General features: G+C 29.1%; 1 long non-coding RNA gene across 1 annotated transcript; it reads left to right on the forward strand.

Annotated features, from left to right (window-relative positions):
• The first annotated feature begins 832 nt into the window (after window positions 1–832).
• Window positions 833–1,822, forward strand: LOC137640452 (uncharacterized). The gene is made up of 3 exons (XR_011044356.1): window positions 833–1,443; window positions 1,549–1,627; window positions 1,723–1,822. It is a non-coding gene; the product is annotated as an uncharacterized lncRNA (long non-coding RNA).
• Window positions 1,823–10,499: the final 8,677 nt, after the last annotated feature.

The raw sequence follows: 10,499 nt of genomic DNA on the forward strand, positions 1-10,499 counted from the left end.
TGGACATAAACTTACGGTCTATTAGATTTCTTATTCCTGATCTAGATATTAATCTTTGGCACCATCGTTCAATTAGTTCATTATGCATATTGCATAACATTTTTCATAACTGATCATCCTTTACATTCAGATCTTCCTGGATAATTCTATCGTTTGTGTATTACTAGGAAGGCAGGTAATTCTAATAGCCAGGCCTTCTCCATCATGAGGCTCAACCTAATCAGGTAGATGAATCAATAGAACTTCTAAACTTCGAAGTTGGAACAAATGTTTTTGTTGACCAGGCTGACATGAGTCTTTTTATTGTTTATATACGACTTATATGTTTTTGACGTTGTTGATAGTTTATATAGGACATATCTTTTTGGACGCTGTTACTGTTTTTAGAATGATATATTGTTAATTTATTCTCATAATTTATTCATTTCCTTATTTCCTTTCCTCACTGGGCTATTCTTCCCTGTTGGAGCCCTTGGGCTAGCATCTTGCATATCCAACTAGGTTTGTAGCCTGGCTAGTAATAATGATAATATATATATATATATATATATATATATATATATGGATAAGTATCAACACAACACCGTGTTCAAATAGAAATAAATTTCTACCTCATGCTTGGGATCGAACGCTAGCCCCTTCTAATGAAAAGCCTTTCAGTAGAAGGGGCTAGGGTTCGATCCCAAGTATGAGGTAGAAATTTATATATATATATATATATATATATACATTTACATATATATATATATATATATATATGTATGTAATATATATATATATATATATATATATGTATATATATATATATATATATATATATTGTACAAGACATTTCATATTTTCACATGGCGACAGGAAAGACTAGTAATTATTAAGAATTTGGTATTTTCAATTGCCCTACTCTTGGTACCATCAAACTGTCTTTCCTGCCGTCCAGTCTTTAAAGATGGATAGTTTGCTAACTCCTCCTCCTTCCATATGCTTTACTTGAGCGAAAACGCCGACGAGGAGGCAGGCAGCCCGGCCGTCCGACAGTGTCAGAGACAGAGACACAGAGACCTCACTCACCTGGAAAGGTTTCCACATTTTTGATTTGTCCGACATGCCTTTCTTAGGCTAAAGGCTATTATTGGGATCCCTGGTCTACGTCACCCTCTTGTGAAAATCTGCCAAAATCCATCTGCAACGCCTTTGTGCATGGTTCGACAATGGTGAGTACCAAGAATATATAGGGCTTATTTTTAAGGTTATCATTGCGAACTCTCATTGCCTTGTGTTGCCTATTTCAAGTTTTTCCTGTCTGTCATTTTTAACCTTATGAAGATTAGTAATAGATTTTTGTGGTCAATGTTTTATATATCGTATTCTCTTGTCCTTTCAGGTGATTTAGCTCTCGGACTAGTAACTCTAGCTTATTTATAAATTCACGTTCTTAACACTTGGGTAAGAGAATCGTCAAATACATTGTTTCGAATGATTATATTTATGACGAATTGTCTCCCATATTACGACCGAGCAAATTTATATTAGGTTTACCGTTCATTTCAGGATGGTGTTCGGTTTCGATGTATCGGCCCTTTTATTTCCTTCCTGATACTAATGTAAACCTCAGTTGCTCAATTGTAAGGTAATTTTAAGTGGGTTATTATTCCAATGGGTATATTCTTCTATATAAATGACCATGACTTTTAGATACTAATCTTCTTGAATATTTCTTTACAGACAGCGAGCGAAGCAGAACGAAGGAAACGCCCTACGGTTTACGTGAATTGCCTTGTTCTCCAACCAACTGTTTGTAACTCCGTTACTACGTTATTTTAAAGGCTTATTTATGTAATAAATATCATATTTAATTACATTTTTCCTTCCAACCTTTATTACAAACCACAGAATTTTTATGGTGTTCTGCTTATATATATATATATATATATATATATATATATATTTATAAATAAATATATATATATATATATATATTAAAATATATATATATATATATATATATATATTAAAAAATATATATATATATATATATATATATTAAAATATATATATATATATATATATATTAAAAATATATATATATATATATATATATATTAAAATATATATATATATATATATATATATATATATAAATATATATATATATATATATATATATATTAAAATATATATATATATATATATATTAAAATATATATATATATATATATATATTAAAATATATATATATATATATATATATATTAAAATATATATATATATATATATATATTAAAAAATATATATATATATATATATTAAAAGATATATATATATATATATATATATATATTAAATATATATATATATATATATATATTAAAATATATATATATATATATATATATATTAAAATATATATATATATATATATATACATATATATATTAAAATATATATATATATATATATATATATTAAAATATATATATATATATATATATATATATTAAAAAATATATATATATATATATATTAAAAGATATATATATATATATATATATATATATATATTAAAATATATATATATATATATATATATATTAAAATATATATATATATATATATATATTAAAAAATATATATATATATATATATTAAAAGATATATATATATATATATATATATTAAAATATATATATATATATATATATATATTAAAAATATATATATATATATATATATATATTAAAATATATATATATATATATATATACATATATATATTAAAATATATATATATATATATATATATATATTAAAATATATATATATATATATATATATATATATTAAAATATATATATATATAGAGAGAGAGAGAGAGAGAGAGAGAGAGAGTGGTATGGCAATTTTGAATATGGGTGTCCAGTAATTGCCTCACCTTCATTTTAGGACTTTTCAGAAATAATACTAGATATTATTATTTCTTGAAAAAAAAAAAAAAAAAAAAAAAAAAAAAAAAAAAAAAAAAAAACATTAGTAGATGATACTAAAAGAATGTTTGAAATAAAATATTGGGGAAAGATATCGAAAATATCTAGTGTCCAATTTTGCCTAACCCTTTAAAAATGGTAAGGGAGTGTTGGACTCTTAATTGAAAAAAAAAAATCGTAAAGTTATGTTATTAAGTAATAGATTTTGTAAATTTTCTATCTTTTATAATATTTTAAAATATATCTATATATTTTCCTAATTATTTTTCCTAAAAATTTAGACAAATGGTAGTTCTTTGAAAATATTTTAATCATTATTTCGATAGAAAAATTATATTTATAAGAAAATAAAACTATATTCTTTTTTTTAAACAAAATTAAAATCAAGCCTATAATGAGTTTGAATAATTCAATGTATACTATAGCCATATATGTAACAAATTAAATTCTTGAATATATGAATTGTTTATTTACTTTTACTCAATGCTAACCAAAGTGCTTCAATTCGTTTAAGGATGGCACTAACCTATCTTTTGGAGGGCTAGGTATCAGAAATAAAGGTCCTTTTATTAAATCTGATTTCAAAAAGGTATGTATCCCTTTGTTGCTCTGGATACTCCTCTACTACTGATGTTTGGTGGTTGATCTTACTAGAATTAGAATGGACCGGCAGGGGTCACTTGACTTACATAGAAAGTCACTGTGCATTACAAGGAACTGGCTATCTTTTCATGAATTTAGCCAATGAATCATCAGTGGATTTAGTCAGTCTATAGAAAGTGAAAATAAAAGAAGGGCCCCCAAGCCCGGGTGCAGCAGGGTGCTAAGAAACTCACGGTTTATAAATATTAAAGAAATATTGAACATTAATAATTGAAATGCCAGAATTATGAATTAAACCGGGAAGTTAGAGTTAGTAGGGAACGAATTTAAGAAATATAGTTTGGATATCTTAGACCTTAGTAAAACACATTTTAAGGGGATTGGTAGAGAATTCGAAACCAAGGCAAAATCAGATGGAATTGGAAGAGAAGGGGTAGGAATGATGAATTCACTAAGAGCAGAAAAGGCATTAACGGCATGGAGACTTGTAAATACCAGATTGTTAATTACAAAGATTGAATCAATGCAGTGGATTATGAGTATTATAGTTGGCTATGCACCAACAAATGATTCCTCCTGAAAAAAAGAAAGAATAATACTATGAAAAACTGCAGAGTGTAATAGAGGAAAACCTAAAAAGGGGTATGAAAATTGTGAATAATGACTTCAATACTAAAATTTAAAGGAATAATCAAGGTGTAGAGGATGTGATTGGTAATGAGGTTCTTGGCAAAGTTGCAAATGTAACTGGAGCACAATTTCTAGGTTTTTGTTCAGCACAAACTTGTTACTGAAGGTACTCTTTTTCAGCACAAGAACATCCACAAGTATACATGGACTTCAATATGCAGCAATTACAAAAATCTAATAGATCACATGACCATTGATAAAGAGAGAAGGAGAACTCTGATAAATGTAACAAGCTATGGAGGTGCATATATTGGTAGCGATCACAGCTCCTAATTGCCACACAAAAATTAAAACTGAAAGCAAGCACCAACAGAAATGTACATAAAATACCTAGGTATGAAACAACTAATTTTCTAGAGGATGAGCACATAAAAATCTTTGTAATTTAATGTAGGAATCAAATTGCGCTCTTAATTAAGAGGTTTTCAGATATGAAGAGCAGACCACTGATAAAAGATGATGTTATATTAAGACTATATGTCTGTTAGTAGGTAGTGAAGATTTTGGACATGTACTTACAAAGAGAAAACCATGGACATAAAATAATATTTTGTATACTATGAAATAAGAAAAAGACAAAAATTGATTGTAAAAAGTTTTCGGGGAAGTAATGAAAATTGCAAGGTAGAGCAAGTCAAGTATTCCAGTATTGATTGTGAGGTCAAAAGAAAAGCCAGGAATGACTGGAGAGAATACTTAGACGGGAAAGCTGATGAAACTGACAAAACTAAGAATTCATGGAGTGGTTATGGAGCATGAATTGATTATAGAATTGGTAATGCAATATCTAGTGTGTAAAAAAAAGAAGCATATACCCATCAAAGAGAGATATAGCTCTGTTATAACAACTGACAATGAAGAAAGGCAACATGGGATGGAACACTTTAGTGAGGTCATGAATAGGAAATACAAAGGGAATAATTTGATTGATATACCTGATATGCTGATGAAGACCTTTATGGGCCCATTAATCAATTCAGTGTGTTTGACGTGGAAGCTATTCTTAAAAAACTCCAAAAAATTTAAAGCTCCTGGATACGATGGAATAACTGGTGAGATGATGCTGGCCGTAAATGAAGTGACTCCCAGATTACTTAAAATCTAATTTTGCAGAATGTGGTGTGAAGAGGCAAAGCCTGATGAATAGGCCCTATGAGTGCTTGTGAAAATGGGGAAAAAAGATCTGATTACAATATTTACAAAGGCATCACACTTACTTGAATTGTTATGAAAATATATAGTATGCTCATTCTAAAGAGACTAGAGAGAAAGATTAATGAAAACCTGAGAGATGAACAAGCAAGATTTAGAGAAGATAAAAGTTGCACTGACCAAATTTTTATTTTAAGACTTATGATACAGCAATATGTAGAATATAAAAATCCACTTTTGATTGTATATGAGGGCATTGAAAAAGCTTTCGATAGTGTGTACTGACCAATTGTGTGGAGAGTTCTGCATTATTATGGAGATCCTCTCAAATATGTAATTTTAAGCATCTGTTCATGGGAATAGAAAATTCAAAGTTAATGTTAGTGGGGTCTTATCAAAGGAATTTCCAGTGAATAGTGAAGTACTCCAAAGGAATGTGTTGTCACCTATGTTGTTTATCCTCCTCATAAATATTGTAATGCATAAAACAGTTGGGGAGGGTGGAGAAGGATTGAAATGAATTGGTAATAGAAAATTCAGACCAGAGTGTGCTGATGATCCTGTCCTTATTAGCAGAACACCATAGGACTTGAAAAGCTTGCTTAGCAGAATGCGTGATATATCCCATTAGGTTGGCCTCAAGATAAATAGAAGAAAGACAAATATGATGAGAACGACATATGCAGTGGAAGAAGGAATGTCCTTGTAGAGAGAAAAGAATAATGAGCTAAAATTATTTAGATATTTAGAAATATGATTTATAATATAAGATCTTTAGAATTGCAATTTAATGAAAGATTGAATAACAAATCAGACTATGGCTAAGTTAAGTAAAAATTAGAAATCATATCGCCTGAAATTACATGTAAAAATCAAGCTATATATCAATCAGTGTTACTTTGCAGATACATTTCTCTTGAAGAATCGAGAGATATTTGGTTTCTTTGTACTTCCATTATCTATCATGTTTCTATCTTTCTTAATACGTTTCTTTTGGTTTTTCCCTTATATTTTTTTATTTCATCTTTTTTTTTTCTTAAATCTTCGATTGCAGTCCTTTCTGTTATCTGAGCAAAGGATTTTTTTTTTATTCTTGACTTGTCTTTATAATTCTAGATTGCTTTTTCTTTAATATTATCTTTTGTAGGTAGAAGTGTCTCTTTGATGCCTCGTTCTTAATATGAGGTAACAATAATAAAAATGAACTAGATAGGTAGGACAAATATTGTTGATGGGGTTAGCTTTCTCCATCGTTGATATATCTCACTATCAGGCTGTTCACTCTAATGTTGCCGCATTTGACACCATATCATAAAGGCAGCATGACAATTATTAAAATCGAAATTGACAGGAACACTGAGAAAATATAGTAAAAGTTTTTTAATCATATGTAGCATTTGTGGTGACACCCTTCTCGAGGATGTTACCATGTTGTGGTCAGTCTTTTTGAAGGTACCAACCCTTGAGTGTCAAAATATTTTAGGGTGTCCCCAGTATCAAATAACTTTTTAAAAATCATATCATAATCCTTGAGCTAAAAAATAAAAAAAAATAAAACTTTAATTTTTTTTTCAATGTAACTCTCAGGGTGTCACTCCCTTTTATGGTGTCACCTTGGGTGGAGCCCCCTCTCGCTTTACTGCAACCCTGATTTCTATTTCGTATGATTATGATTACATATAGGTAGATTTATACATACAAGTATATCCGTGTGCTCGAATACAAAGTTTAATTTATATATTCATATAGTAAGGTGAATTTAAACAATTTTCAAAACCATGGTTAGGTAAAATTGGACCGGTAAAGTTCTCACTTTTTTTTTTTTTTTTTTTTTTTTTTGCTAAGCAAAATTCGATTACAGACACAAAAACTTATGTAAGTCTATAATTGTTTCCTAATATATTCATATTGATAAAGACTACAAATTGTGATAATTTATCCAACTGAGCGTTGCCGCTTAAGCCTCATTAATTCCTACTGATTCCTGAATGAATTAATTGAATCGTATATAATTCATGGAATCCTCGATTCACACACATCCATTCTAGAAGATATGTGTTGATGTATTTCATTGTAGTTCAGTTATGATTGTCCTACCTAATGCCAGCAAGACAAGGGCTCAAATATTTCATTAAAGTCTTGGTGTAGTTTACGCTAAATGTGTTTTTATTTTTTTGCCATTTGCTTCTATATATTACTTTCTTACATTCATTTGTTGATCAATATATCTAGTTGAAGATTCCCTTCCCCACTTTTTTTTGTTTTGTTTCGAAGGTGATTGACTGTTTGTTACTATGTGGATGTAGAACTAAAAGTTTACATATTACTTCGATTCCAAGTATATGTTATCTCCTGTAAGAAATAATTAAAATTATTCCTGTTATTTCTCTGTTTCCATAGAGTTTATTGTTCAATACTTACCTCCTATTGGCATTTTAAGAGAAAAAGCATATCTACATTAATACGAAAGGTGGATTATAGTATATAATGTTTTAATTATTCGAGGTATTATTTGGGGATATTATTATTTCTAATATGGCAGTAGTGTTGTAAGTAATCAGAGGGCGGTTGTTTTGTTGTTTAATGAATTTAGATATAACATTAGACATGGAGATCAAAACCAAAGCAAATAAAACTAGTTTCCTAGCCAATCTTTTTCTAAATCTAGTGAGTGAACCAAACTAGAATCACTGCTGCGTCATTTGTGGCGCAAACAGCGGCAGGTTATTCATAAGCATCTTCCCTTGTCTCTCTTTAATTGCGCTTCTCCAAATTATTTGTATTACGCACCAGGAGAAGAAGAAGCCTTTGAAGCTCTTGAGAGGAAGAGGACTTGGAATGTGTTGAAAGGAAGATGCCTTTAAAGCTCTTGAGAGTAAGAAGCATTTGATGCTCTTGAGAAGAAGAGTTCTTTGAGGCTCTTGCGAGGAAGAGGGCTTTGAATGTGTTGAGTAGATTAGGACTTTAAAGCTTTTGGGAGGGAGAGACATTTGATGCTCTTGGGAGGAAGAGGGCTTTGAATGTGTTGAGTAGATTAGGACTTTAAAGCTTTTGGGAGGGAGAGACATTTGATGCTCTTGGGAGGAAGAGGGCTTTGAATGTATTGAAAGGAAGAGGCCTTTAAAGATCTTGGGAGGGAGAGGCCTATGAAACTTTGAAAAGGAAAAGGCATTTGAAGCTCTTGAGAGGGAGAGGCCTCCCAAAATCTTAAAAGGAAGAGGCTCTTGAAGCTTTTGAAAGGAAGAGGCCTTTGATGCTCTTGAGAGGAAGAGATGTCTCAGATCGTTTATTTATTCCGTTATATCCTTCCCTCACTGGGCTATTCTTCCCTGTTGGAGCCTTTGGGCTTATAGTATCATGTTTTCCCAACTAGGGTTGTAGCATAATAATAATAATAATAATAATAATAATAATAATAATAATAATAATAATAATAATAATAATAATAAAAGCCAAGGGAGATTTAGTTGACTTCTTTCTCTAACACAAGACTTGTCGGCATCTTGAACATTATGAAGAAGGATAGAAAAGACTTTTATGATAATAAATTATTTTTCTGTTGCATATGTCATAACAGGTGACCAAAACTCGTCTTATCAATGTACCGTTGTAGCATCTTATTAGAAAGTATCTCTCTCTCTCTCTCTCTCTCTCTCTCTCTCTCTCTCTCCTTCAAGAATATTTGTCTTCTGTTGAAGTGTATTTGAACTAATTTTTTATGGAATATTTTCTCTTCTCTTTTATCTCCTGAAGATCCATTTTCCCTTTCATTCAAGTTTTATTTCTAAATTCAACAAATATATATTTAACTAGTTATCTTTTTTTATTAACTACCTATTTTATGAAAAATCTATAGATTATATTTCTCGATTTAATATTTCCATAGCAGATTTTTATTTTTTATGTAATTTTTTTTTCATGGAACCATCGAGAGACCATGATTCATGGCATGTCCCTTAATGTATTACTCCTTGAAAATACTGATTTAGGATATACAACTCTCTGATGTAGTTTATAAAATTAGATAACTCCCACCGCCAACGCTTTTGCAATACAACACTGTAGGTGATATGACCCTTCGGGAACTTCCCTCATAATGTACTTTAGGAAAGAGATTCCCGAAGTAATTGTCCTTCGAGATTAATATTCATTTATTTTGTCATGATCTTTAGTGGTACCAGATTCTATCGATATACTAAATATTTTTCAATAATGCAATGCTTTTCTTAGTCCTTTTATTTGGGTTGTCTTTATATATTCGCCTCTGTCCGTGCAAACACATACATATATATATATATATATATATAGATTCATCACGTGTCAACTTTCGTGATTTCTACACACACACACACACAACACACGCACACACACATATATACATATATATATATATATATATATGTATATATATATATATATATACACACATATATATATATATATATATATAAATATATATACATATATACAATATATATATATATATATATATAATATATATATATACATATAAATATATATATATATATAAATATATATATATATATATATATATACAAATTATATATGTATATATATATATATATATATAGATATATATATATATATATATATATCTATATCTATATATATATATATATATATATATCTATATGTGTGTATAAATAAGCATATACTAAAAATTGGAATATATTTGCCTTTTATAAATCATTGCGTAGGTTTCGTTTAAAACATTTTATTGGTAATCTATTTTTTCATTTATTTGGGTTTTGTTTGTTTATAAACATTGTCTTATTTGCATCCTTTCTTAATAAGAAAATAAAATATTGACTGACTGCTAATTCATCTGACTTAACAAACCACGAAATATTAAAGTAGTTTGTAATACCGTAATCTGTTGCTTTAAAAAAGTCAGAGAGAGAGAGAGAGAGAGAGAGAGAGAGAGAGAGAGAGAGAGAGAGAGAGAGAGAGAGAGAGAGCCTGTTTGAGGCCTGGCAATATCATTAATGTTCCAGAGTCACTGGTCTTCTCTCATGTACGTATTTTATCAGTTAATCATTTGATATGGTACTA

The sequence above is a fragment of the Palaemon carinicauda genome, chromosome 5, assembly GCF_036898095.1.
Source record: "Palaemon carinicauda isolate YSFRI2023 chromosome 5, ASM3689809v2, whole genome shotgun sequence".
Classification (NCBI taxonomy): Eukaryota; Metazoa; Arthropoda; class Malacostraca; order Decapoda; family Palaemonidae; genus Palaemon; species Palaemon carinicauda.